This window comes from Narcine bancroftii, chromosome 5 (assembly GCF_036971445.1).
Source record: "Narcine bancroftii isolate sNarBan1 chromosome 5, sNarBan1.hap1, whole genome shotgun sequence".
Classification (NCBI taxonomy): domain Eukaryota; kingdom Metazoa; phylum Chordata; class Chondrichthyes; order Torpediniformes; family Narcinidae; genus Narcine; species Narcine bancroftii.
In genome coordinates, this window is record NC_091473.1 from 220,970,784 (window position 1) to 220,994,077 (window position 23,294).

A 23,294-nucleotide genomic window follows, 5' to 3' on the forward strand; every position below is an offset into this window, starting at 1 on the left:
AAGGACGTGCTGAGATACACTGTCTGGGATGCATGCTTTTGACATGAGCCTCAGAAACTGTGAATACAGAATAACAAGTGTCTGTGCAGCTTGTGAGAGTATTGTAGACAGCACTTTCCTCATATCCTAATTTCAAAGTATCATTTTCCAAAGCATGAGCCACGATATCCCAAATTTAGATCTCTTTAATCCAATAAATCAAACTCTGAGGCTGTTACTTTATGTAGTTTTAATTCATTGATAGAACAATTAAACATTTTGCATAGCTTCGCAACAAGACTTTCATAATGGCGAATAACGATAAAAGCATGAAATAGAGATACAAAAGAAAAAGAAACTTTTCTTGTGTTCACACTTCCTTCACATCTTGTAGAATGAGAACCAGCACTTAGCCTGGGTAGATATTATGACCTATTACAACATAGTCACTATAGTAACACCACAATCAATAGTTCTCTTAAAGAGACAGGCACAAAATTAACTAAAAATCAAAAACACAAGATTTTAACCTTTACAAGTATATCCTCATTGCCCCTCTTGACATGAGCACACAAGGCACTGAATTGGTCCCAAAGAGATGATCCTATCTCATTTGGTTTATAGGATGTGATGGCATGCAAGGACTGTTACAGCTGCCAAGAATCCATTAAGCTGTCTTTTTGCACTGGTAATTACCTTCCAGAGGTTGATCCTTCACTTCTGTATGTCTCGGAATTGCTTGAACTGAATGGCGCAGATCTGATCTTCAGCAGGTTGTAAGCCTTGTTGCAAAAACACACCAAAATGCTGGAGGAACTCAACTGGTCTTTCAGCATCCATAGGAGACCAAGATGTACTGCCAAAGTTTCAGGCCTGAGTCCTCTTCAAGTAATAAGCAGAATGAGCGAAAAACAAACATCTCAAAATACAGACAGTAGGGATTTACAAATTGGATTGTAACACGAGTTTAACCTGCCAATTTGCCAGGCCAATTAATGGGTAGAATTTTAAAAAACTGCATTTCTAGGCAAACCAACCTGGAGGTGGATGGCCAACCACTGTACATACACTGAGTAGCTGCTGCTGGTCAACTTGTAAGCAATCATGGCTGCATTGGTAGAAAATGACATCAGTGCTTGTGTGCAATGGTTGTCTTCCTTACCCATAAACCCTCACACTGCTGGAACATGAGAGCAGTTCCAGCAGTGTGGAGGATTATAGGTAAGAAGGACAGCCATTGCTCCTGCCCCAACCCGTTCCCCGCCGGCCCACTCTGCTCCCAACAGCCCATGCCATTCCCTGCTAGCCCAACGGTGTTTGCCCTCCACCCCCCCCCCCCCGTCTCCGACAGTGTTCCTCCCCTGGCCCCGACAGCGTTCTGACTCCGTCCTTGACCCGGTGCCAACAGCCCTACCTCAGCCACTTACCTGCGGGGCCTCGGTGACATGGTGAGTGCATGACATATCACTCACCATGTCACTTTTAGAGGCACCCTTAAATTTCCTGGTCGCTGTTTGACTGGGCAATTTAGAGTCCAGTGCATAAGGGGCTGTAGGGGCATGCTACGTGGGTAGGATACATGGGGCCCGAGCAGCCCCAGTTTGTAAACATCTAGTGCTAGCTGACAGAGGAATCCAGACCAACAAAAGGTGTTAATTGGATATGATAAGGGGAGAGGTAAGGATTGATTATGTCTGTGTGAAAGGAGACAGGGAGAAAGGAGTGAGACAGAGCTGGGGGAAGGTGACAGGGGAAGAAGTGGGGTGGGGGAGGGTAGTTTAACGAATGCCAGCGAAGTCAATATTAATGCCATTTGGTTGGAGGGTGCCCAGTCAGAAGATGAGGTATTGTTCCTCCAATTTGCGGGTAGTCTCAGTGTGGCAGTGCATGAGACAGTGGACAGACATGTCAGCAAAGGAATGTGATGGGGAACTGAAATGAGGGGCCAATGGCTATTGCAGTGGACAGAACCAAGGTTCTTAACAAAGAGATCTCCCAATCTGGGCCCTGTCTCTCCAATGTAGAGGAGACCACAACGGGAGCATCGGATGCAGGGGGTTATCTACTAAAATGGTTTCTTGCACCATTCTCAAGAAATCGGAAAAGTATAAGACACCACAAGGAGCAATAGAAATCCCATTTGGAAACAAAATCACTTTGGTGCTTGGAAATGGAAACTTTCACACAATCACTGTCATTCTGGATCTGTAGTTCCGCAGCAACAGCAGGCGGTCACGCCCCTCTGAACTGAACTTATTATCATCCAGGCTGAAAGAAAGAATATACAGAAAAGGACAGCCTTGATATTTCAATAATTACAAAAACATTATCCTCAAAAAATGTAAATCTACTGATATTCGCAGAAACACTCACTCAATAATTTTCAAGCTGCTGCAGTTCCTTGTGAGGGTTCGGAATTTTTCAACAGATTGGTCTGTAAAGAAGTTAGATGAAAGGTTCAGCTTCCTCAATGAGCAGACTCCAGAGAGACCAGAGACAAGATCTTCAGCACATGAATCATGAAGGTAATTTTTCCATAACCTGTGGATCAGAGAAAGAAATAACAGGAAATGAGGTATTTACCAGTGTTCATTTACACTACCACGAATAACAATTTATTACGACTCTTGCACTTACTGTAGTGTTTGTATTTTAGAGTTTGAGTTGTTCTTCAAAGCCTCACACAGCAATTTCATGCCGTGATCTTCTAGTTTATTACCACCCAGGTCCAAAACCTTCAGTGTGCAGCTTATACTGAGCACAGATGCAACATCACTGGCACAAGAAGCTGTGAGCTTAGCTGAGCAAAGACTGGGGATCACAAATGACAATAAAGAAAACCATATTTCAGTGTAAATCCCCAGGGTCCATTAAAAGATGGTGATAATAAACATGAAATTATTGAATAACATTTAGCATTAGCAAACTTGTAATTATGATTTAACAAACTGGTACTTACTGCAATTGCTCTAGCCTTTGGTTAGGTTTCTTCAGAGCTTCAGAGAGTGCTTTCAGCCCTGAATCCCCCAGGTTATTACAACTTAAGTTCAGAGATCTCAGTGACTGGTACTCACTGATAGTGGTAGCAAGGTCCTTCATGCAGCAAGCAGAGAGATTGTTATTTTCCAGTGTCAGTCAAGGATTGTGGAGGAAGGACAACCCATGAAAACGATTAAAGGAGAAATGGGAAATGAGAGCAAGATTCACTATCAGTGGAATTTATATATTGGCACCACTAACATTGTTACTCCGACAAATTATCAACATTTGATACTAATATATGTCAATAACCTAAATGTTCAGTACTGGACAGCCAATCATTATGAAGATGCAAAATGATACATTTGGTACTCACCCCAATTCCTGTATGTTCTTCAGATCCTTGAAGAATTGTCGCACCCCAGCATCACCCAACTCATTATTCCCCAGATACAGAGATATCAGTGACTGGTTTGTACTGAGGGCAGAGGAAAGATCATTGATGCAAGCAGCTGTGAAACTGTTAGCATTCAGTCTGAAAATGAGGGAGAGGAATGAACAGAAACAAAAATAATTACCTAATACACAAAGTGCATTTTCCAATAACTGGTTAATAGCAAAACAATTTTGCAGAATCAGGTACACACCTCAGGTATTGTATTTTACTGTCTGGGTTCTTCAAGAAAACAGACAGATTTTTCATCCCTGCATCTTCTAATTTGTTATTACTCAGGTCCAGTTCCAGCAGTGATTGATTTTTACTGAGAGCAGAGGAGAGATCTCCAGTACAATCAGCTGTAAGGTTGTTAACATTCAGCCTGAAGGATCAGTAACCAAGAGAGAACACAAAGAAAGAATCAATATAAATCCCGAGGGTATGCTAATAATCTTATTAATTACTCTAATATTTGTCTGCATACATGGTGGAGAGGGTCAGAACCTTTAAATGAACGCGAGTCCGCATTTCAGAAGACCTTTCCTGGATGTTGTCAGATACTCTCACACTTTTATAGGTGCACTGTGGAAAGTCCATGACTTCACAGCCTAGTTTGGCAATTCAAGTGACCCTATTACCCTTCCTTTAGGCAAAATGAACAGGAGGCCGAAGACTTGGTCCTCAAGGATCAAGTACAATTTCTTTCCAACAGCTCTGAGGATCTCCTTGTTACACTAATCATGGACTGCTCCAACACTACAAATGGTCTGTTTACTCGATTGCAAGTCGCTTTTTTGTACTGAGATTACTGTGGATATTTCTGTCATCTGTATTTATTGTCTCTTCTAATTAAGTTTACTTTGATCATTTTTTGTGTACCTGCACAGCTGTAGCAAGTAGGAATTTTGGTGCATATGCATTGACAAACATATGTACTGCATATTATGCAATTAATATTAATTGTTTACCCAATTATTACAAGCACATTAAATCTCAGTATTACTTACATCAGTTGCTGTATTTTACAGTTAGGCTCCTTTAGGACAGCAGACAGCAGTTTCACTCCTGAATCTCCAAATTTATTGTCCCTCAGTCTGCAAGCACATTGAGAAACATTTTGAATCAAACAATTGATCTACTACAGTTTCTGTAATTTTATATTTAACCTCAGGGTATTACTGTCAGATCTTTCAGTCAAAACACAAAGAAATGCTGGAGGAACTCAGCTAGTCTCGCAGTGTCCTTAGGACGTAAAGATATATTACCAGCATTTCAGGCCTGTGTCCTTCTTCAAGGAATAAGCGAAGAACTGGAAGGCATCAGAGTAAAGACTGAAGACTGGAATCCAGGCTGACAAAAGGTGTTAATTGGATAGGATAAGAGGAGAGGTGAGAATTGATTTTGGCTCTGTGAAAGGAGACAGAAGAGAAAGAGAGAGAGAGAACTGGCGAAAGGCGACAGGAAAGAAATGGGGGGGGCTTTAAAATGGAAACTGAAGTTGATGTTCATGCCATCTGGGTGGGAGTGCCCAGATGGGAGACGAGGTGTTGTTCCTCCATTTTGAGGGTGGTTTCAGTCTGGCAATGCCTGAGAACATGGACAGACATGTCTGCAAGGGAATGGAATGGGGAATTGAAATAAGTGGCCACGCTAGTGCAGCAGTCACACCTGATGTGCTCAACAAAGCAATCTCCCAGTCTATGCTCAGTCCTGCCGACATGGAGGAGACCATAACAGGAGCACTCGATATAGTAGATGACCTCTGCAGATTCACAAGTGAAATGTTATTTCACCTGGAAGGGCTGTTTGGGGCCCCAAATTGTGGTGTAAGGGGAACATGTGGGCGCAAGTGGAGCATCTGTGGTTACAGGGGTAAGTGTCAAGGGGTCGAATTGTGGGGAGGGGCAAGTGGACAAGAGAGTCATGAAGGGAGCAAGGGGAGGAAAGGGGAATATTTCTCGAGTAGTGGGATCATGTAGTAGGTGGAGAAGGATATGTTGGACACAAAGACTGGTGGGGGTGGGGTGTAAGTGACGACAAGGGGAATCCTGTCCTTGTGGCATATGTGGGCAGAGGGGCCAGTGGAGATGTGAAGGTAATGGTGGATATGTGGATGAGGGCTGTTGATGGTAGTAGAGGGAAAGTTCATGTTCTCAGGCATCACTGATGATGTGGCATGGAAGGCCTCATCCTGGGAACAGATGCAACTGAGACATAGAAATTTAGAGAAGGGAATGGAGAATAGAGAGAAGGGATCTTTCAGTCAATCCATCTGAATTCTTAGGTGGCTAGGACACAACAATAAATATTCTCACTGAACGCTTTCATTGACTTTCCAAATGTCTTTCAAACTAATCTTATTCCCGATGACTGGATTTATTCCCCTGGTGCTCAGGAGTCTCACCATGTACAGGAAATTTCTCACTTATTTGCTTCTTCAAATCTGGATTTTATGGAGGAGATGGGAAATGTTTCCATGAATTGGATGTTAGCATAATTCACCCTGCAATTTACACATTAACTTGCAGAAAATTTCAGGGGAAATTATGCAAGATGCCACAAGGTGAAAAGGTGCTTAATGCTGCTCTTACACATCGATTACAATTAAATCAATCTTACTGAAATGATAACTGTTTATCGTCCCCTCACAAGGAGCAATTCTCAGCACTCTCATCCTTTGGGAACCACAAAATGACCTCTGGATGCGGGTTATATTTTGTGAAATCAGCTTCTCTCCTTTTTAACGGAATTGCTTGATGCTGTTTATACTATGAATCAACTGCACATTGATACACTGTCAACCCAATTTTCAGTTTGAGACAAATAAATAAATACCTCAACACTTCACATTTATGCAGTCCACGTCCCAGCCACTGGAGTCCATCATATTGAATGGAGCAATTTTGCAGGTCAAGTTCTTTTATTGTGTCACATAACTCAATGACATTAGTCAAGACAGCACAGTCAATGGGATTCATTTGCAGTCCACTAAATGTAACTTTTTTCACTAATCCAACAGTGGATTTAACAAGTGGGCGATTCTGAGACTCGAACAAATAGTGGAACAAGTTCAGGAGGTTCCTTTTACTGGCTTTGGAGTTCGTGTTTACAAGCTGTTTATGAACTTCTTCACCTATCCAGTCAATGTATGATCTTTTCTGAAGGAAATTCTCCCAAGAACTCTTCAAGGAGCTGATTTGATTGTGAGGAGAAGCCAGCGAGAAATCTGAGAAGTAATTCGTATCGCTGATCTTCCTCCCTGTGGGCTTTCTCGAAGAGCTTCTTCATATCCTCAGGACTTGCGGTTAGGAATTGTGCGAGTGCTGCCACAAACTCTTGGATTGTGAGGTGTGGGAATGTGTATACCACACTCTGGGTAGTATCATCTCTCTCTAAAAGCTCCATCACAAACCCAGACAAGAACTGGGAAGGTTGCAGATTGTATTTGATCAAATCTCCTTCTTTAAACACAATGTTCTTCTCAGAGATTCCTTCAAAGGCCATCTCACCTATCTTCAGCATTACATCCCTCTCCTTCTTAAAACTGTGGTTTTTCAGGATGTTGCAGATATAACAGGAATATAATTCAGTGATGGTTTTTGGAATGCGATGCAATTTTTTGCCTTTCATGAAGAAAGGGCCCAGAGTTTGACCAAGGATCCAGCAATAAGAAGGGTTGAAGCTCATAGTGTACAGAATCTGGTTCTCTTCCACATGCTTGAAAAGAGCTGCTGCCGCTGTCTGATCTTCAAAAATCTTGTTAAAATATTCCTTCCGCTCTTCATGATCAAATCCCAGGATTTCAGCCCAGACATCTATCTCAGCCCTTTCCAATAAATTTAATGCAGTTGGGCGACTGGTCACCAACACTGAACATCCTGGGAGTAGCTTTCGTTGTATTAAACCATACACAATGTCAGACACCGCACACCAACACTCTGGATCTGTGCACATGCACTTTGGCTCTGTGTTTCTTCGATTGTCTGCAAAATCAATTCTTGTGTTGTATTCATCTAAACCATCAAATATAAACAATATTTCTTCTGGAAATTTCCAGATTTCCCTCAGGAGATGTTGAAGGTAGGGATATTGATCCAGAATCAGTTCTTGCAGGTTGACTCTGCAATTAATATCATTCAAATCACGGAATTTGAAAGAGAACACAAATTGGAATTTATGGTATATTTTTCCAGTGGCCCAGTCATGAACAATCTTTTGTACCATTGTTGTTTTTCCAATCCCTGGAACTCCAATCACAGCAGTTGAACTCCCAAATTTGGATTTACTCCGGGAAAAACTGCTGCAGAACAATTTATCAGTTTGGATTAATTCTAGCTCTTTCTGTAGATGCTTCTCTCTCCAAACTTCATGCTCTTGGCCTCTTGCCAATAGTTCATGTTCTACAAGTTTCAAATCTCGAATGGTTGAAACGACTGTAAGCTGAGCATATCGATCAACCAGCTGGAATATCTTCACTGCCTCATTTGCCTGAATTGTCTTCATTCTCAGTTTTTCAGTTTTTTTCCTGAGCTCTTCCTTGTGTTTCTTTTGAATATCTTCAATAGAATAAAGCAGTTCATAATATTAGTTTAAATTGAGAAAGTCACTAATCATTAACATGGTTGCAAGAAATAAATTAACAGCTTAATTGCAGTGTAAAAAGTAAACATCAGTTTATAGCAATTTTTTTGACAGTGCTCAAGAATTGAAACAACTTTTCAAATCCTCACTTGATTACATGATGTCTAATGATAATGGTATATTTGTTCATGATATTTTAAACAGCCTGATCATTATTTAATCCTTTTTTTGGTAGTAATGTTCAGGTGAATATTTCAGACAACAGCTGGAAGAATGAGTTCTATCAATGTCACGGGAAAGTTAGACAGTGAATGTACTTGTATCTTATTGCTTTAGACATTTGGGCAGGTTATCTCGTGCATTAAGAGAGATCTCTAAAAAAGGCCAGGTTGCCCACTGGTGGTCCATTGACTGTTACGGTTAGAAGAATAGAACACTACAGCATGGAAAAAGGCCCTTCAGCCCATCTAGTCCATGCTAAACAACTATTCTACCTTGTTCTGTTAACCTGCACCCCGACCATAACCCTCCAGATCCTTCCTATTGTAAGGTAAAACATCATGAGATGGGAATGTGTAGGGAGTTACCCTGTACAGGGCAGTAACAAGAAGGGGAGGTGTCCTTGTACTCCTGTTAGGTAAAACATCATGAGATGGGACCGGAGAAGGAGTCACCCAGTACTAAGGAGTAACAGAATGCATCCTTGTACTTACAAGATAAGAGAGACATTGATGGATTGAGAGGCAGGAAGCTAGCAGGGAAAGGATAGCAACAGTTTTAGTCATTGGACAAGTAATGATATGATGATGTTCTAAGCACATATCCAAGGGTATAAAAAATCACCATTTTGCTGATAACGGCAGAATGCATTCTCCGACTAACTTTGTTAGTTGCAAGTGTTACAATCCGGTAATAAAGAACAAAGAACCCTGATTTCGACTCAGCCTGGTGTTTGTCTCACTCATTCATGAACAAAGCAGACCTAACAATTTGGTGACCCCGACGTGATGGGTGAGTGAACACTGGACGACGGTTTCTGTTTTTTCTGACAATCATCTCAGCCGGCTGATAAAAAGGTCCAGAGAAGCCTGTTTTAACAAAATTCTCTTTTTTTTTTAAAATCTTTATGATTGTCAGTAAGAACTGGAGATCGGACAAATTAGACGACCACAATTGAAGGTCGCATGCCAGGATTGTAACACGTAAGTGATTACAGACAAGATAAAAGTCCTTAAGGTGTTTGAATGACATTTATTAAGTGCTTCGCAAGAAACTACTAGAGTTTAAAAGTCTTTATTGTGTCGTTGCAAAGTCCAATAGAGTGAGAAGGTGGTCTATAAACAATTGAGGACCTGAGTTTTCTGCCCTAAACTGGTTATTAAGAGGAGAAATCTCCCACGTGAAGGTTGGGCTTTGAAAGAAAACAAAGGTTCAGGCTTATTGGCCTCAATTGTATCTGAGAGACTGACTTATAAATGTCCGGTAGGTATGATAATGTCTGTACACTTGAGAAGTTAAGAATTTATTTCCCCAATTCGCCGTGGTGGAATACCACAGCAGACACTAGAGACCTTGAGACAACAAAAAAAGTACTCAGGGACGCCTGCCTGGTGAACAAGAACGACGACAGAAGGCTGCGACAGCTGTGTCCGGATCAGGTAGGAGATATTAATGAAAAAGTTGACAAACTCCTAAGAGACACCCAGTTTATTCGAAATACTTTTGATAAGTTAAATGAGGGTATTCCCAACATCACCAAGGAGATAAAGTTACGTAAATTCATAGATTGGTACAGGGAAACAGGACAAAAGTATAGCCCAAATATTTGGTTTTCTAGTTGTAATTTAACTTTCAGACCCCTTTGGGAAAACAGAGAGTGGAAAACGAGCAATCAGAGTATACAGGACAGTCTGAAGTCAATTGGAGGACAAGACTTAGAGACTGTTCTTTTAAAAGATATTAGTCATCCAGCTTGCAAGGAGACATTTTTAAAAGCAATTTTCGTTGACATAGATCCCCTAAACGGACAAGAACCTAAATTAAAACAGGCATTAGAAAGCGGTCCCGCAGCTATGGCTGTACAGTTGCCTGCTAAGACTTTTGACCAAGTTATTAAGGAAATTAATCAGGAATTAGAGGAGCGAAATACCAGTAATGCGGCATTGGAAAAACAAAAAATGCTCCGAAAATGTGTAGACCGCTGGAGGAAGAGGGGTTGGTTACCCGGGGGCACTGAGATGTTCCTGACAGGTGAGGAAAAACATTTTAAAACGTAGAGGCTTAGATAAGCTGGAAGAAACAAAACACAGAAGGGAAAGGAAAAGTGCCTGTTTCCAGTTTCCAGCCACGAAGTGTCCGGGTTTGCTCTCTCCCTCCCTCCTTTCACCCTCCCCCCTCTCTCTTCTCTCCCCCTCTCTCTCTTCTCCCCCCCCTCCTCTCTCACCCACTCCCCCTCCCAATCCCAATCTGTGGCGGTGCTGCCCTGAAATCCCCAGGTTGGGCAGGGCAGAGAAATACAATTTGGTTTTAATTTTGTGCCCACAATTCCAGCTCCGCATCAAATGGGATCCTGTTTTATCCTCTCTCCCTCCCTTTTTCCCGCACCCCCACCATTGCGGGATCAGGGCAGACATTGTGGGCTGACGTGTAGCTCACTCGAGGTGGGAGGGAAGGAAGGAGTGATAGTTCCCAGTGGTGGGAGACCCAATCTGATCCAGACCAGTGATCACAGGATGAGAACCTTTTAAAACCTTTGAAACGAAAGTGTTAATCTGAAGACTTTTCTCCCAGTGGGGCCAGTGCAAGGCATTTTCTCTCTCTATCTCTTGTGCTCTGTGTATCTGCCTCTCTATCTCTTTCTCTCGCTATGCTCTCTCTCTCTCTCTCTCTCTGGCACCCCAGATGGGACACTGGAGTCACGTCCCTTATATTCAGATATTGAGACACTGGGGTGTGACAAGAACCACGGGAATAGGGACACATCAGACGAGGTACAGGCCCCTTTAATAAAAATAGAAGGGGGAGTAATAGATGTAGAGACCCCTCTGGAGTCCAAGAAAATAGAAAAGGAGTTAGAGATACAGAAATGGAACATGAAAAAGGTTCAGGATAACATTAAAAACTTAAACAGAGATATTAATGTGCTGGGGCAGATCAGTGAGGATCAAAAAGAATTAATGGTAGGTGTATTTAAGGAAGTGGAAAAGATAACTACAACACTGTCAGGAGAAATTAAAGCTGAAGGAATGGTAATAGGAGTAAAGGACGAAAAGTGTAGTACAGATGAGGAAACGAGATACGATCCACCATGGGAGGAAAGTAAAAGGAAAAGACTCGGGAGGGAGAAAAATAGACATGCCTACTGGACATAGTTAGAACAAAAGAGAAAGATGTGAAACAACTAAACTATGGCCGAAAAGATTATCTTAGAGATGAACGTGACCAATATACCTTTGACCCTGAGACATTGGAAGCTGATAGGGACAGTGACAGTGACGAAGAAGAGTCAGAACAAGGTGGGATAAATAAATGCATGCCAAGAGTAAAGAAGGAGCAGAAATCCCCAAAATTGAGATATCAATGCCCATTACTGATCACGGGACGGGGAACTCAAAAATATGTACCCTGGTCACGAATGGACTTAGAGAGTTTAATGAAAAAACTACCTCCGTTGAGTAATGGGGCTAGTCCATGGATTTCTTGTTTTGAGCGAGAAACCTGCCAAGAACAATTAGCACTCGCAGATGTCAGAACTATCATGATAAAATTAAAGGCAGAAGGGGCCCTGAAGCAAATAGAGAAAATTGTAAGAAGCAGTAAATTGGGGGATGAAATAGAATTTAACCCACTTTGGAATAAATTTTGGGAAGCACTTAGAGAAACATTTCCTACACCCTATAGTTTGGATGCCTTGGTAACCCTTCAACTAAAGGAAGGAGAGACTGCACACGAGTATTTCACTCGAGCATGGGACTTATGGGAAACAGGGACTGGAGAAAGACCCGACCACAGCCCTTTAGGAAGGGCTCACTTTCGTAATGGGATAATAAACGGACTACCTGCTACGGTTCAAGCAAAATTAAGGGACATTGTGGGATTAGAGACAATGTCAGAGGATTTGTGGAAAAGACACCTGACACATGCAATCAAACGACATCGTCAATCAGAGCATGCTAAGTCAGAAAGTGCGTCCCAGAAGGAGGTGGACAAGACAACCGATAAATTGGTGAGAGCCATAGAAAATATAGGGGTTAAATTAGCGGCCCAACAGATAGTCCCACAGGTCATGGGGCCAGTGATAAATCCGGGACCCCAAGTAAGAAATGGTTGGGAAAGACAGCTAGGTACAATGTATAGAGGGGAACATGCAGTATGCTGGTACTGCCAAAATCCTGGACACTACCAGCGGAACTGTCCGGAGGCTGGGAGAGCAAGGGGAAAAAGATTACCCTCTATGAGAGGCTATCGGGGAAGAGGAGGAAACTTAAGAGGACAAGCAAGGGGTAGGGGTGGACACATTGATGGGCCCCAGAGAATCGGGGGGTGGCAGAGTGATCAACAAGTCCAGGCACCTCAGTGTAATGACTATATTGAGGAAGGTGCTGAATTTGATTATTGAAGGTGCCCTGGAGAATCAAAAATCACGCCTCCCTGGGAGCCACCAAAAATTTGGGGGACGGTAAATGGAGAAAAAATTGAATTTATGGTTGACACAGGGGCAGCAGTTACGACAGTGATTAAAAAACCCCCAGGGAGCACATTTTCGGGCAAAACATTATCTACAATAGGATTCTCCGGGATAAGGGAAACACAGCCCTATACAGATAACATCGACATGACATTTGGACGACAAAGGGTTAAAACGCCTGTCCTGGTTGTGCCAAGTTGCCCCATTAATTTATTAGCAAGGGACATTCTTACCAAACTAGGAATAACCATACAATGTTCTGAGAAGGGCCTTCGGTTAACATACCCAGGGGATACAATAAGAAGGGGAGGACAGTTTATAGTAATGACCCCATCTAACGCTTCAGAAGACTCTGTGGAGGTTAGTATTTTCTGGAGTCGGCTACTGTATGATGAACCAGGCCCAGGGCTGATTAAACAGTTTTTTGAGTGGAGGGCCAGTATTCCACGGTATGGGGATTACCATTATCCACTAGATCCTATGCATGTTACATTAAACTACACCATCCACCCGGACCAGGAATATGAGGAGAGGTGGGACTCTCTAAAAGAAGGGAAGACAGAAACATTGTCCATTTATCTTTGTAGGTAAGGAGGGAATAGCTGCTATGGTTGTCATGACAGAAGAACAAATGGAGTGGTTCTGCTTAGGAGTAGAAAGTGTGCCTCTTGTGACCTTGGGTATTGACAAAGATCATCACGCTCGACAGCTGGGTCCGATGGTAAAGGAAGCGATAGGGTGTGAATACAGGCAGACAGAAATCCCGGGATATTCCACCTCGGAGGGAGGAAAATTTGTCAGACTGAATATTGAAGCATGGGACCAGGTAGTGAATGAGAAAGTAGAAAATATTGATCACAGAGACTCAGACAAATATCTTTCTAATCTGAGTCCACATATATGGACAACGGGGCCCTATGATGTGGGAGTAATAAAAGGAGAGGTATTTCTAGAATTGGCCAACCCCGGGCAGAAACCAATATGGAGAAAACAATACCGCTTGTCGCCCAGTCAGGAGGAGGGTATTAAAGGAACGATAGAAGGGTTAATGGAGTCAGGGGTTTTAAGGGCGGCACCTGACAGTATGTGGAACACGCCCATCATGCCTGTTCCCAAACAGGGTAGAAAAGACTGGAGGATGGTACACGACCTCCGGGAGATTAACTTGGCTACCAAGACCATCGGGAGACCAGTCCCAGACCCATATGTAGCACTTAGGGCTCTGAGTCCGGAGCACGAATACTATACTGTCATTGATCTGGCAAACGCATTCTTCTGCTTGAAATTAGCTGAGGAATGCCAAGACTGGTTAACTTTCACTTACCAAGCACATCGGTACACATACACTAGATTACCTCAGGGTTATAAGGACAGTCCAGGACTGTTCAATCAGGCCCTTAGCGAAATCCTAATGAAATTAAAGCTCCCGGAAGATGTTACACTGATTCAGTATGTAGACGACCTACTATTAGCAGGGAAAACGCCACATGGGTGCCTGACAGGGCAGCCAAACAGGTTACTGGTTATCATGAACATATACAGGGGATGATTTTGAGGTCCCATAACAAAAAAAATGAATCTGAAACTAAGGAGACTTGTAGCAGATTGAATGACTACACAGATGAGTTTTGTGGAGGAAGAGTGCTGTACAACTGGCTCCCTGCTAACTGGGATGGTCGGTGTGCTCTAGTAACCCTTAATGCGCCAGTGCTGATTGTCAAAATGCAGGAGGGAGACGAGGATTCCCTAGAATTGCGCCACACAGAGAGTTGGCTGTGGAGAAAAAGGAGGAGTGTTGGACTCTTGGGGCCGGGAGGAAGGAACCCTGATGGGGTATGGATTGATGCCATTGGCCAAGCCCGGAATATTCCGGACGAATTTAAATTAGCCGATGAGATTGCAGCTGGGTTTGAAAGCTTTCCTGTTTTTAGTGCAATTTTTCCCATCACTGTAAATAAGAATGTTAATAGAATCAACCTTATTCACTATAATGTCCAGCGCCTTGCAAATTTGACCAGGGACGTTGTTGAGGCAATACATCAACAACTGTCAGAAACTTCCCTTATGACACTTCAGAATAGGATAGCGATTGATATGGTCCTGGCAGAGAAAGGTGGAGTGTGTGCTATGTTTGGAGATCTATGCTGCACTTCTATCTCTAATAACACAGGGCCAGATGGATCACTCACTAAGGAGTTAACGAAACTTAGGGCATTGGCGAAAGAATTAAAAGCCCAGTCTGGAGTCTCCAATCCTGTTTTATCCTGGTTACAGGGAGTGTTTGGGAGATGGAGCACATTGTTAGGACAACTTTTGCTGGGTTTGTTCATTTCTGTATCAATTTTTATCACTTGTGGCTGTTGTTGTATTCCATGCATTCGAACGCTGGTCACGAGGACCATAGAGACAGCCCTTGCTGACCGTGATGAACTGCCTCCGAAATATCAAGCTGTGCAGGCTGTGGAGCAAGACTATCTCACATTACAGGAGACGGAGAAAGTTGCTGAGATCGATCTGGAGTCTGAAGGGGAATGTGATGGGAAGGAGGGATTGTGAATTAGATTGTTACACATATAATTTTAACCTTGCTTGTAACCCAAATATTATAACATTGATTGTAACACAAACATTATTAATCAGATTGTAGAACAAGTATTATGAATTAGATTGTAGACCATATGTTAACTTGGGAATTTACTAATGTACGGGGGGTTAGCTAGTTTTTTGCTTGGGGGCAAATGGGATGAAACTTGTAAACGGGCAATGGGATCGGGGTGACGGATGGGGGGTGTACGCAAAGGAGGGTTGGGGGAGCCCTCGCCCACCAGCCGAACTACCCTGTGAACAGAACCCGTATAGAGCTTGGCAATAATAGGCGAACTAATGTAACGCGGTGGTAGCATAGTCAGGGCGAGATTGTCCTCTAAAGAGGACAAAGGAGGGATTGTAAGGTAAAACATCATGAGATGGGAATGTGTAGGGAGTTACCCTATACAGGGCAGTAACAAGAAGGGGAGGTGTCCTTGTACTCCTGTTAGGTAAAACATCATGAGATGGGACCGGAGAAGGAGTCACCCAGTACTAAGGAGTAACAGAATGCATCCTTGTACTTACAAGATAAGAGAGACATTGATGGATTGAGAGGCAGGAAGCTAGCAGGGAAAGGATAGCAACAGTTTTAGTCATTGGACAAGTAATGATATGATGATGTTCTAAGCACATATCCAAGGGTATAAAAAATCACCATTTTGCTGATAACGGCAGAATGCATTCTCCGACTAACTTTGTTAGTCGCAAGTGTTACAATCCGGTAATAAAGAACAAAGAACCCTGATTTCGACTCAGCCTGGTGTTTGTCTCACTCATTCATGAACAAAGCAGACCTAACACTATCCATGCACATATTCACATTTTTCATAAATTTCAAAAATCAAGACCACTTTCACCACTTCAGCCGGCAACTCATTCCACATTCTCACCACTTACTGCGCAGTTTACCCTAGTTCCAATTTAAACATCTCATCTTTCACCCTTCTCCCATGTCTTCTAGTTCTTGTCTCATCTAACCTTAGTGAAAAAAGCCTGCCTGCATTTCCTCCATCTAGATCCCTCATAATCTTGTGTACCTAAATGTTTCTTTTATTACTTAGTGCACTGGAAGGCAAAGATAATCAACCAACATGATTTCTCATCAGGTTTCCTATAGCAAGGAACATCTACTTGCACCTCTGTAATATCATCCATTTTTTGCTCTTCCTTTGATGCTCAAATCACATTCCGTTCCTTCAACTCAGCTTTTGGTCAGTTGCTCTCCCAGCATTTTGCATGAGCTTGAGTTTGCCTGTGTTTGCAAAGCCCATATCCAAACTTACCCTGGAGAAAGGAGTTTGATTGGGGATTTAAGGGAAAATGGTTTTATTACAACTTCAACTTGCAACCACGGATATTGGAATCAGAAACATTTTAGAGACATTTATTCAGGTACTTAAAATATACAAGGCATGGAAAAACACAAACCAAGTGCAGGGAAATAGAATTACTATGTATGTGGTTAAAAAGATTGACATGGATGTGATGGCCAAAGGACCTGCTTCTGTGCTGTGACACTGTAATTGGAGTATACTGTCCACTAACCCTGATGAGTACAATTCCAAAATAAAGCTCAAGATGCTTGACCATCCAGGATATCCTGTCACCATCCTAAACAGTAACTGATGGACAGTCATGGCAGGGTATACCATTCAGAAAACGCAAGAACTCAGGTGGACCATGAGCTGACAAACAGAAGCTCCGATTCCTGCAATTGCATTCATTAAGGAGAAGGAAACAGGCACTTAGGAGTACCAGTACTATCAATTGAAAATCACGAGCCTCATTGCTTGGAAATACATCATTTGTTCCTTTAGCACCCAATAAACCTACTGACCTTCATCCTGCTCTAATTCAGGCATTCTGTGCCTTCTGAATTATCAATTTTTCCTTCTGTTGGCTCAAAACTCTGCCAATTCCCCCCTCCCCTCCACCATCCCCCCCCCACTCTCTCCACGACCCCAATTCATTATTCTTTTCCCATTTTTTACAACAGGAATTTTACTGGTCTCACCTCTAAAGTGTATCCACATCAGAAAGCAACGATAAAGAACATTTAAATATTTTTGTCTTATTTCAGGACTCCGGTTTCATGTGGAATATCTTGCAATTCTTGGTTGTAGTTAAAGATTGACCAATATTCTTCAGGTACACAGTGGGACCAGATGGCATTTTAAGGTATTAAGGAGAGAATAGAGTTAATAATAGCCTTGGTTTGCATACAATGTTAATCGAAGTAAGAATTGCAAGAAATAACCACACAACCATAAATAATTCATAATATCCAGTTATATTTTTGCTTCAAACTGTTAAGTCGGTTTCTCTTTCTAGCTGTTGCCTGACTGATGATTATTTCCTGCATTTTCTTCTATTGTCACAATATCTGAATCTTGGAAGAATGGAAACTAGAATTTTTTTTTAAGTGTGATCAAGCAGAGATTTGGTGAAGGCAAAGGGGCCAAATAACTGGGTTCCAAGATTGAGAAATAATATTTTTTCTTGTTTTGAAGGCTTGTATTAAGAGCTACTGCTTATCCAGAAAATTCAGGACAACATTTCAAAGAGTAGACAGGCAATAATGTAGGACAATTTTGAATTGGCAATGGTTGGAGTACTTAAGAACAATCACACCCAGTAGTCAAACAGTGCAAGGCAACAATATGTACTGGGTTCACAGTTCTATTTTTTTTACTTTAAAATCTATTTTCAGGATGCAGTAAAGAGCAGCATTTAATTGGCAATCCCCGACTGTCTTTCAAAAGGCAGTCGTAAACCATCATCCCCTTGAAAGGCTGCAGTTCCTTTGCTAAAAGTCCTCCGCACACCCCCCCCCCCCCCCCCATATGATAACGTAGGGATTTTTAGACCCAGAGATGATGAAAAATTAACATGTTCATGGCAGGATGATGTTCAATTTGAAGCTGAATCTTTAGTCAGTAGTGTCTTCTGTGCTTCCTAGTGTCAGAGGTTGAAGATACAATGGGTGCAGTCAAAACAACCCATGCAATAAAGCACTCTTGCAACCCAGATACAATGAAAATGAAACAAATACAAGTTCAAAGAGGTCAATAATCCTGAAAGGTGGCAGGTTTCTTCAGCATTGCTGGATTGGGACTTATCCAAACCATTGAAAGCATTCTATCTTTCTCTTGATTAGTGACTTGTAGATTTTTAAAACCATTTTTAAATTTCAAGATGTGAGACTCACTTTTTTTTGCACGCATTGGCTTCAATATCTCATTTTTGATACATATATGGTCAGTTAAGTTTCAAAATCGCAGATTTTGACAATAGTGGGAGACTTGTCAACACTTGTGCCACTGAATGCTGAGGGTGGGTGGTTAGATTCTCTATTGTTGTAAAATTTCATTCCAAGCACCGTCGTGGCACAAATGCTGCTTCGAATATGAAAATGAACATTGTCATAAAAAATACCCCCTAATAAATGTATAAGAGAAGGGAGGTCATTGTAAGGGAAGGGATGGAGAAATGGCTATTAACCTTTACTACTATTGACACTGCGTGACCTGCCAAGTCTCTCCACCACATTTGTGGATTGCACTAGTCCCCAGCAACTGCAGATTTTCTGGTTTGATTCTATTCAGATGTAGACGAGGTTTCACACCGTTTCAGCACACAGACAGCTATTTTTGGGGGGGTGGTTACAGTATTCCAGGGTTCTGCCTGATCTATAAAAGGTTTCAGAGTTTGGTAGGACATTGCAAGGTATTTTCATAAATTTTGCTGTTCATGGCCTTGCTCGGAGTCTATGGAATTTCACAGCACCTACAGGGTGCTGTGATGGGAAATCCAGCTGAACTAGGCATGAAAATAATATGGATACAAGAGAAGGCTAAAAACGACACCTCACCTCCTGACAGGAATTATTGTGCAAGTGGTGGAACAGTTAAGTCTATAGTGTATTAGAAGATGAGCTTGCTTGGCTGAAATAATTTCAACAATGGACAATGGAATAACTCACTTGACCAGCACCTAATCTATCACCCTAAAAATTCCTTCTATTACTAGCAGTGTGCGAAATCTGCAAGTTACTTTGCAATTACTCAACTACAATCCAAAAAAACTCTCCAAAATCTGTTCAGGGAGGGCTCCATGCACACAACAGTAGTGCCAATTGTAGGTTCTCTATCCTCAAAGTCTCACACCTCTCTGATATGGAATTTTGCCATTCCATCATCCAAGTTCAAATCTTGGAATTCAGACTCAACAGCATTGTGGAAGCTCATGGAAGCAAATTTACCAGGAATGCACCAATACAAGAAAGGGCCCACTAACCACACGAGCATTTCAGAATGGATCATGAAATATGACCATATTTGCAGTTCCCTTATTGTTGAAAAAAAAATTAAAATCTAATTTGTCACTTACCTTTCAGTTGAGTGGGAACTTCAGGAAAATCACGGATTAATTTCATGAAATCCGCTGGATCAGTGCCTGTTCAAGTAATTTAAATTTTGTATTGTAATAAATCCATGTAACTCTATGATAAAATATGGACATTTTGAATGCAGCATGCAATTTTCTTCTTACCCAATTCATGTATCTCTTTTAGCACTCTCTTCAACTTTGGTAATCTATTTATCATTTTCACAAAGGATTCCCACATAACTTTTCGGGCAGCAGAGCCTTTTCCCATCACAAGAGTGAAAAGAACTTTGGAACTATAGGCCTTGCTCTGTTGCTCCACCACTTTCTGTGGACAATAATAATTGTTGATCAGAGAGAAAGACAAGCACAGGAAACTGACATTTTCCAGTGAGAGAATCTCGAACAATGTATCCATTGGATAAAGAAGTGATTGGAAGAATAATATTCTGTAAATGAATATTCTGTAGAAACCGGACAGCCAAATCAGCGCTGTCTGTTCAGACATTCAATAAGATTTTAAACTGATACTCATACTGACACTTGCACTAATCCCTCTGACTTTAAAAATAGATCCAACGGAGAGGAGTCACGTGATGGGAAAACCAGCCCTCTCCAGAAAAAAAGGAAGTTAGGAAAAGACAAAGCACAACAAAGAAATAGAAAATAAAGTTACAGAGAAGAGAAAGAAGATGGCACCCAAGAAGGAGAAAGTAAAAACAACTGGGAAAAAAAGAAAAGTCACCAGAGAAGAAAGAAGAAGGCCTTACCTGCATGAAGGAACAGGGAGTTGTGGTGGCGAGGAGCGCCCGATCCCCAAGGCTGGTGCCTGCCCTGTGGAGTCACGACCTCCCGACCAGTGGACTTCAAGCAAGAGTGCGCAATCAAAGGAAAAAGAGGACACTGATGGGAGGGGGGCTCAGCAGAGGAGAGGGCAGGCACAGTGCGATCAGCTGAGGGACGCCCGACACCAGGGCGCTCAGCTGGAGGACAAGGAAGGCAGCAGAGGAGGAAGTGAGGAAACAGACGAGGGAGAATGACGGAGGGGTGACCGACAAGAGGATCAACGGCAGAAGGCCCGACAGACAAGCAGTCCAGGAGGGGAGGACTAACAGCAAGAGGCCCAGCAAAGAGATAGAAGCAGCTCATCAGGAAAAACAGAAGAGACACAGACACAAAGAGAAGAAGACACAAACACAGGTACAGACACAGAAGAAGAGGAAGAAGAAGACCAAGATCTTCACAGAGAAATGGAAGGTAAAACTGATGGACAGAATATAGATAAAGCTTTTTTTGAATAACAAATGAGATCATTAAAAGAATGGTTATCATTCGAATTTAGTGCAATTAAAAGGAAAATGAAAAAAGCAGAAGATAAAATGCAAAGTTTAGAGCTGGTCATGACAGAAATAGGGAAAAATATGGAAGAGCAGGAAACGGCTGTAGAAATGGAAGTAAATGACAAGAGAAAAATTGGAAGAAAGTGACAAAAAAATTAAAGAGACACAAGAGTTGTTATCTCAGAAAATTGATATGTTGGAAAATTATAGTAGACGAAACAACATAAAAATAGTGGGCCTGAAGGACGGTGAAGAAGGCACAGACATGAAGGAATTTATAAAAGGATGGATCCCGAAGATCCTGGGATTGACAGAAAGCAGGAAGAAATGGAAATAGAAAGGGCACACAGAGCACTAGCTCCGAAGCCACAGGCACATCAAAAACCAAGAACCATCTTAGTAAAATTTTTTAGATATACGACAAGAGAAAATATACTGGAATGGGCAAGCAATAAAGTTAGAGAAGATAATAAGCCATTGGAATACAAGGGTCAAAAAATATTTTTTTACCCAGACACAAGTTTTGAACTTTTAAAGAGGAGGAAGAAGTTTAATACAGCAAAAACGATTTTATGGAAAAAAGGTTATGAATTCATGTTAAGATATCCAGCCCTGCTTAAAATATTTATACCTGGGGAGCAAAACAGACTGTTCTCAGATCCAGAGGAAGCACAAGAATTCGCAGAACATTTGCAGGACAGAAGAGATGAAGAACGGTGATAAAGTGTATATATGTAAAGCTGTAAAGAACTAAAGAAGGTAAAGAGAAGGGAAGGAAGGAAGCAAGGGGGAAAAAAGAGAGCTTTGTTGTATGTGTAAAAAAAAGTGTTTTCTGGGGGGGCTGGGGGGGGGGGGGGGAGGAGAGGGAATAACCTTTACTGCAAAATCACTTGATGCTTGCGAGCAAGATCGCAATCCAAATGGAAAGGGAAGTTGTGGTTGTCCGGCAAGGGATAAGGGGCAACTCAGAGAGGGGGGGAGCATTTGGGGTTAAGGTATAATTGGGTGTGGGAACTGTTGGAGTATTTTATGTTTTAAATGTGTTGTCATACATTGAGTTTAATAAGGGAAAACTAAGAGATCAAAATGGGAAAAAAGGGGATGAAGGAGGCGAGGAAGTGGAAAAGAAGTGTAAGCAAGATATAAGATGGCCACGTTGAATTCTATGATTATAAACATTAATGGAATACATAACCAAATTAAAAGGAAGAGGCTACTAAATTTATTGAAGAAGGAAAAAATAGATATAGCATTTGTGCAGGAAATGCATCGAACTGAAGTGGAATATAACAAATTAAAGTGAGACTGGGTAGGACATGTAGTGGTAGTATCATATAATTCAAAAGCTAAAGGTGCAGACATATTAGTTAACAAAAATATACCAATCAAAATAGAGGTGGAAATAATAGATCCAGCAGGGAGGTTCGCAATGATAAAGAGTCAGATATACTCAGAGTTTTGGAATTTGCTCAATATATATGCGCCTAATGAGGAGGATCAAAAGTTTATGCAGGATATTTTTTTGAAGATTGCAGACACACAAGGAAATATATTGATAGGAGGGGATTTTAACCTTAATTTGGATCCAATGTTGGGTAAAACTGGACAAAAGACAAGCAAAAAGAATAAAGTAGCCAAATTTATGGTTAAGTCAATGTAGGAAATGAAATTTATGGATATATGGAGGAGGCAGCACCCAAGAGAGAAGGAATATTCATATTATTCGAGTAGGCACAAAACATACTCAGGGATTGATATGTTTTTGTTGAGGGCCCATATTCAAGGGAGAGTTTGGAAAACTGAAGTATAAAGCTAGTCTACTATAAGATCATTCATTAGCAATAGAACTGAAGGACATCCCACCAAGAACATATAGATGGAGGTTAAACTCCATGCTACTTAAAAGGCAGGAATTTAGAGAGTTTATTGAATGACAAATTAAAACATATTTTGAAATAAACACAGAATCAGTGAAAGACAAATTTATATTATGGGACGCAATGAAAGCCTTCATTAGAGGGCAGATAATAAGTTATGTAACCAAGATGAAAAAGGATTACAATTGGAAAATAGAGCAGTTGGAAAGGGAGATAGTAAGTATAGAAAGGAAATTAGTAAAAAGGGATGATATGATGAAAAAGAGAGAATTGGCGGACAAAAGAATAAAATCTGAAACATTACAAACGTAAAAGGTGAAGAAGAACACAATGAAAACAAAGGAAAAGTATTATGAACTGGGAGAAAAAAACACATAAAATATTAGCCTGGCAACTTATAATAGAACAAGCTAAAAGAACTGTATTGGCATCAAGGAAAA

At 41.5% G+C, this 23,294-nt stretch overlaps 1 pseudogene; it reads right to left on the reverse strand.

The window, feature by feature from the left end:
- Positions 1-214: 214 nt before the first annotated feature.
- LOC138764907 (NACHT, LRR and PYD domains-containing protein 3-like) overlaps positions 215-23,294 on the reverse strand; it is a 64,132-nt pseudogene continuing 41,052 nt past the window's right edge.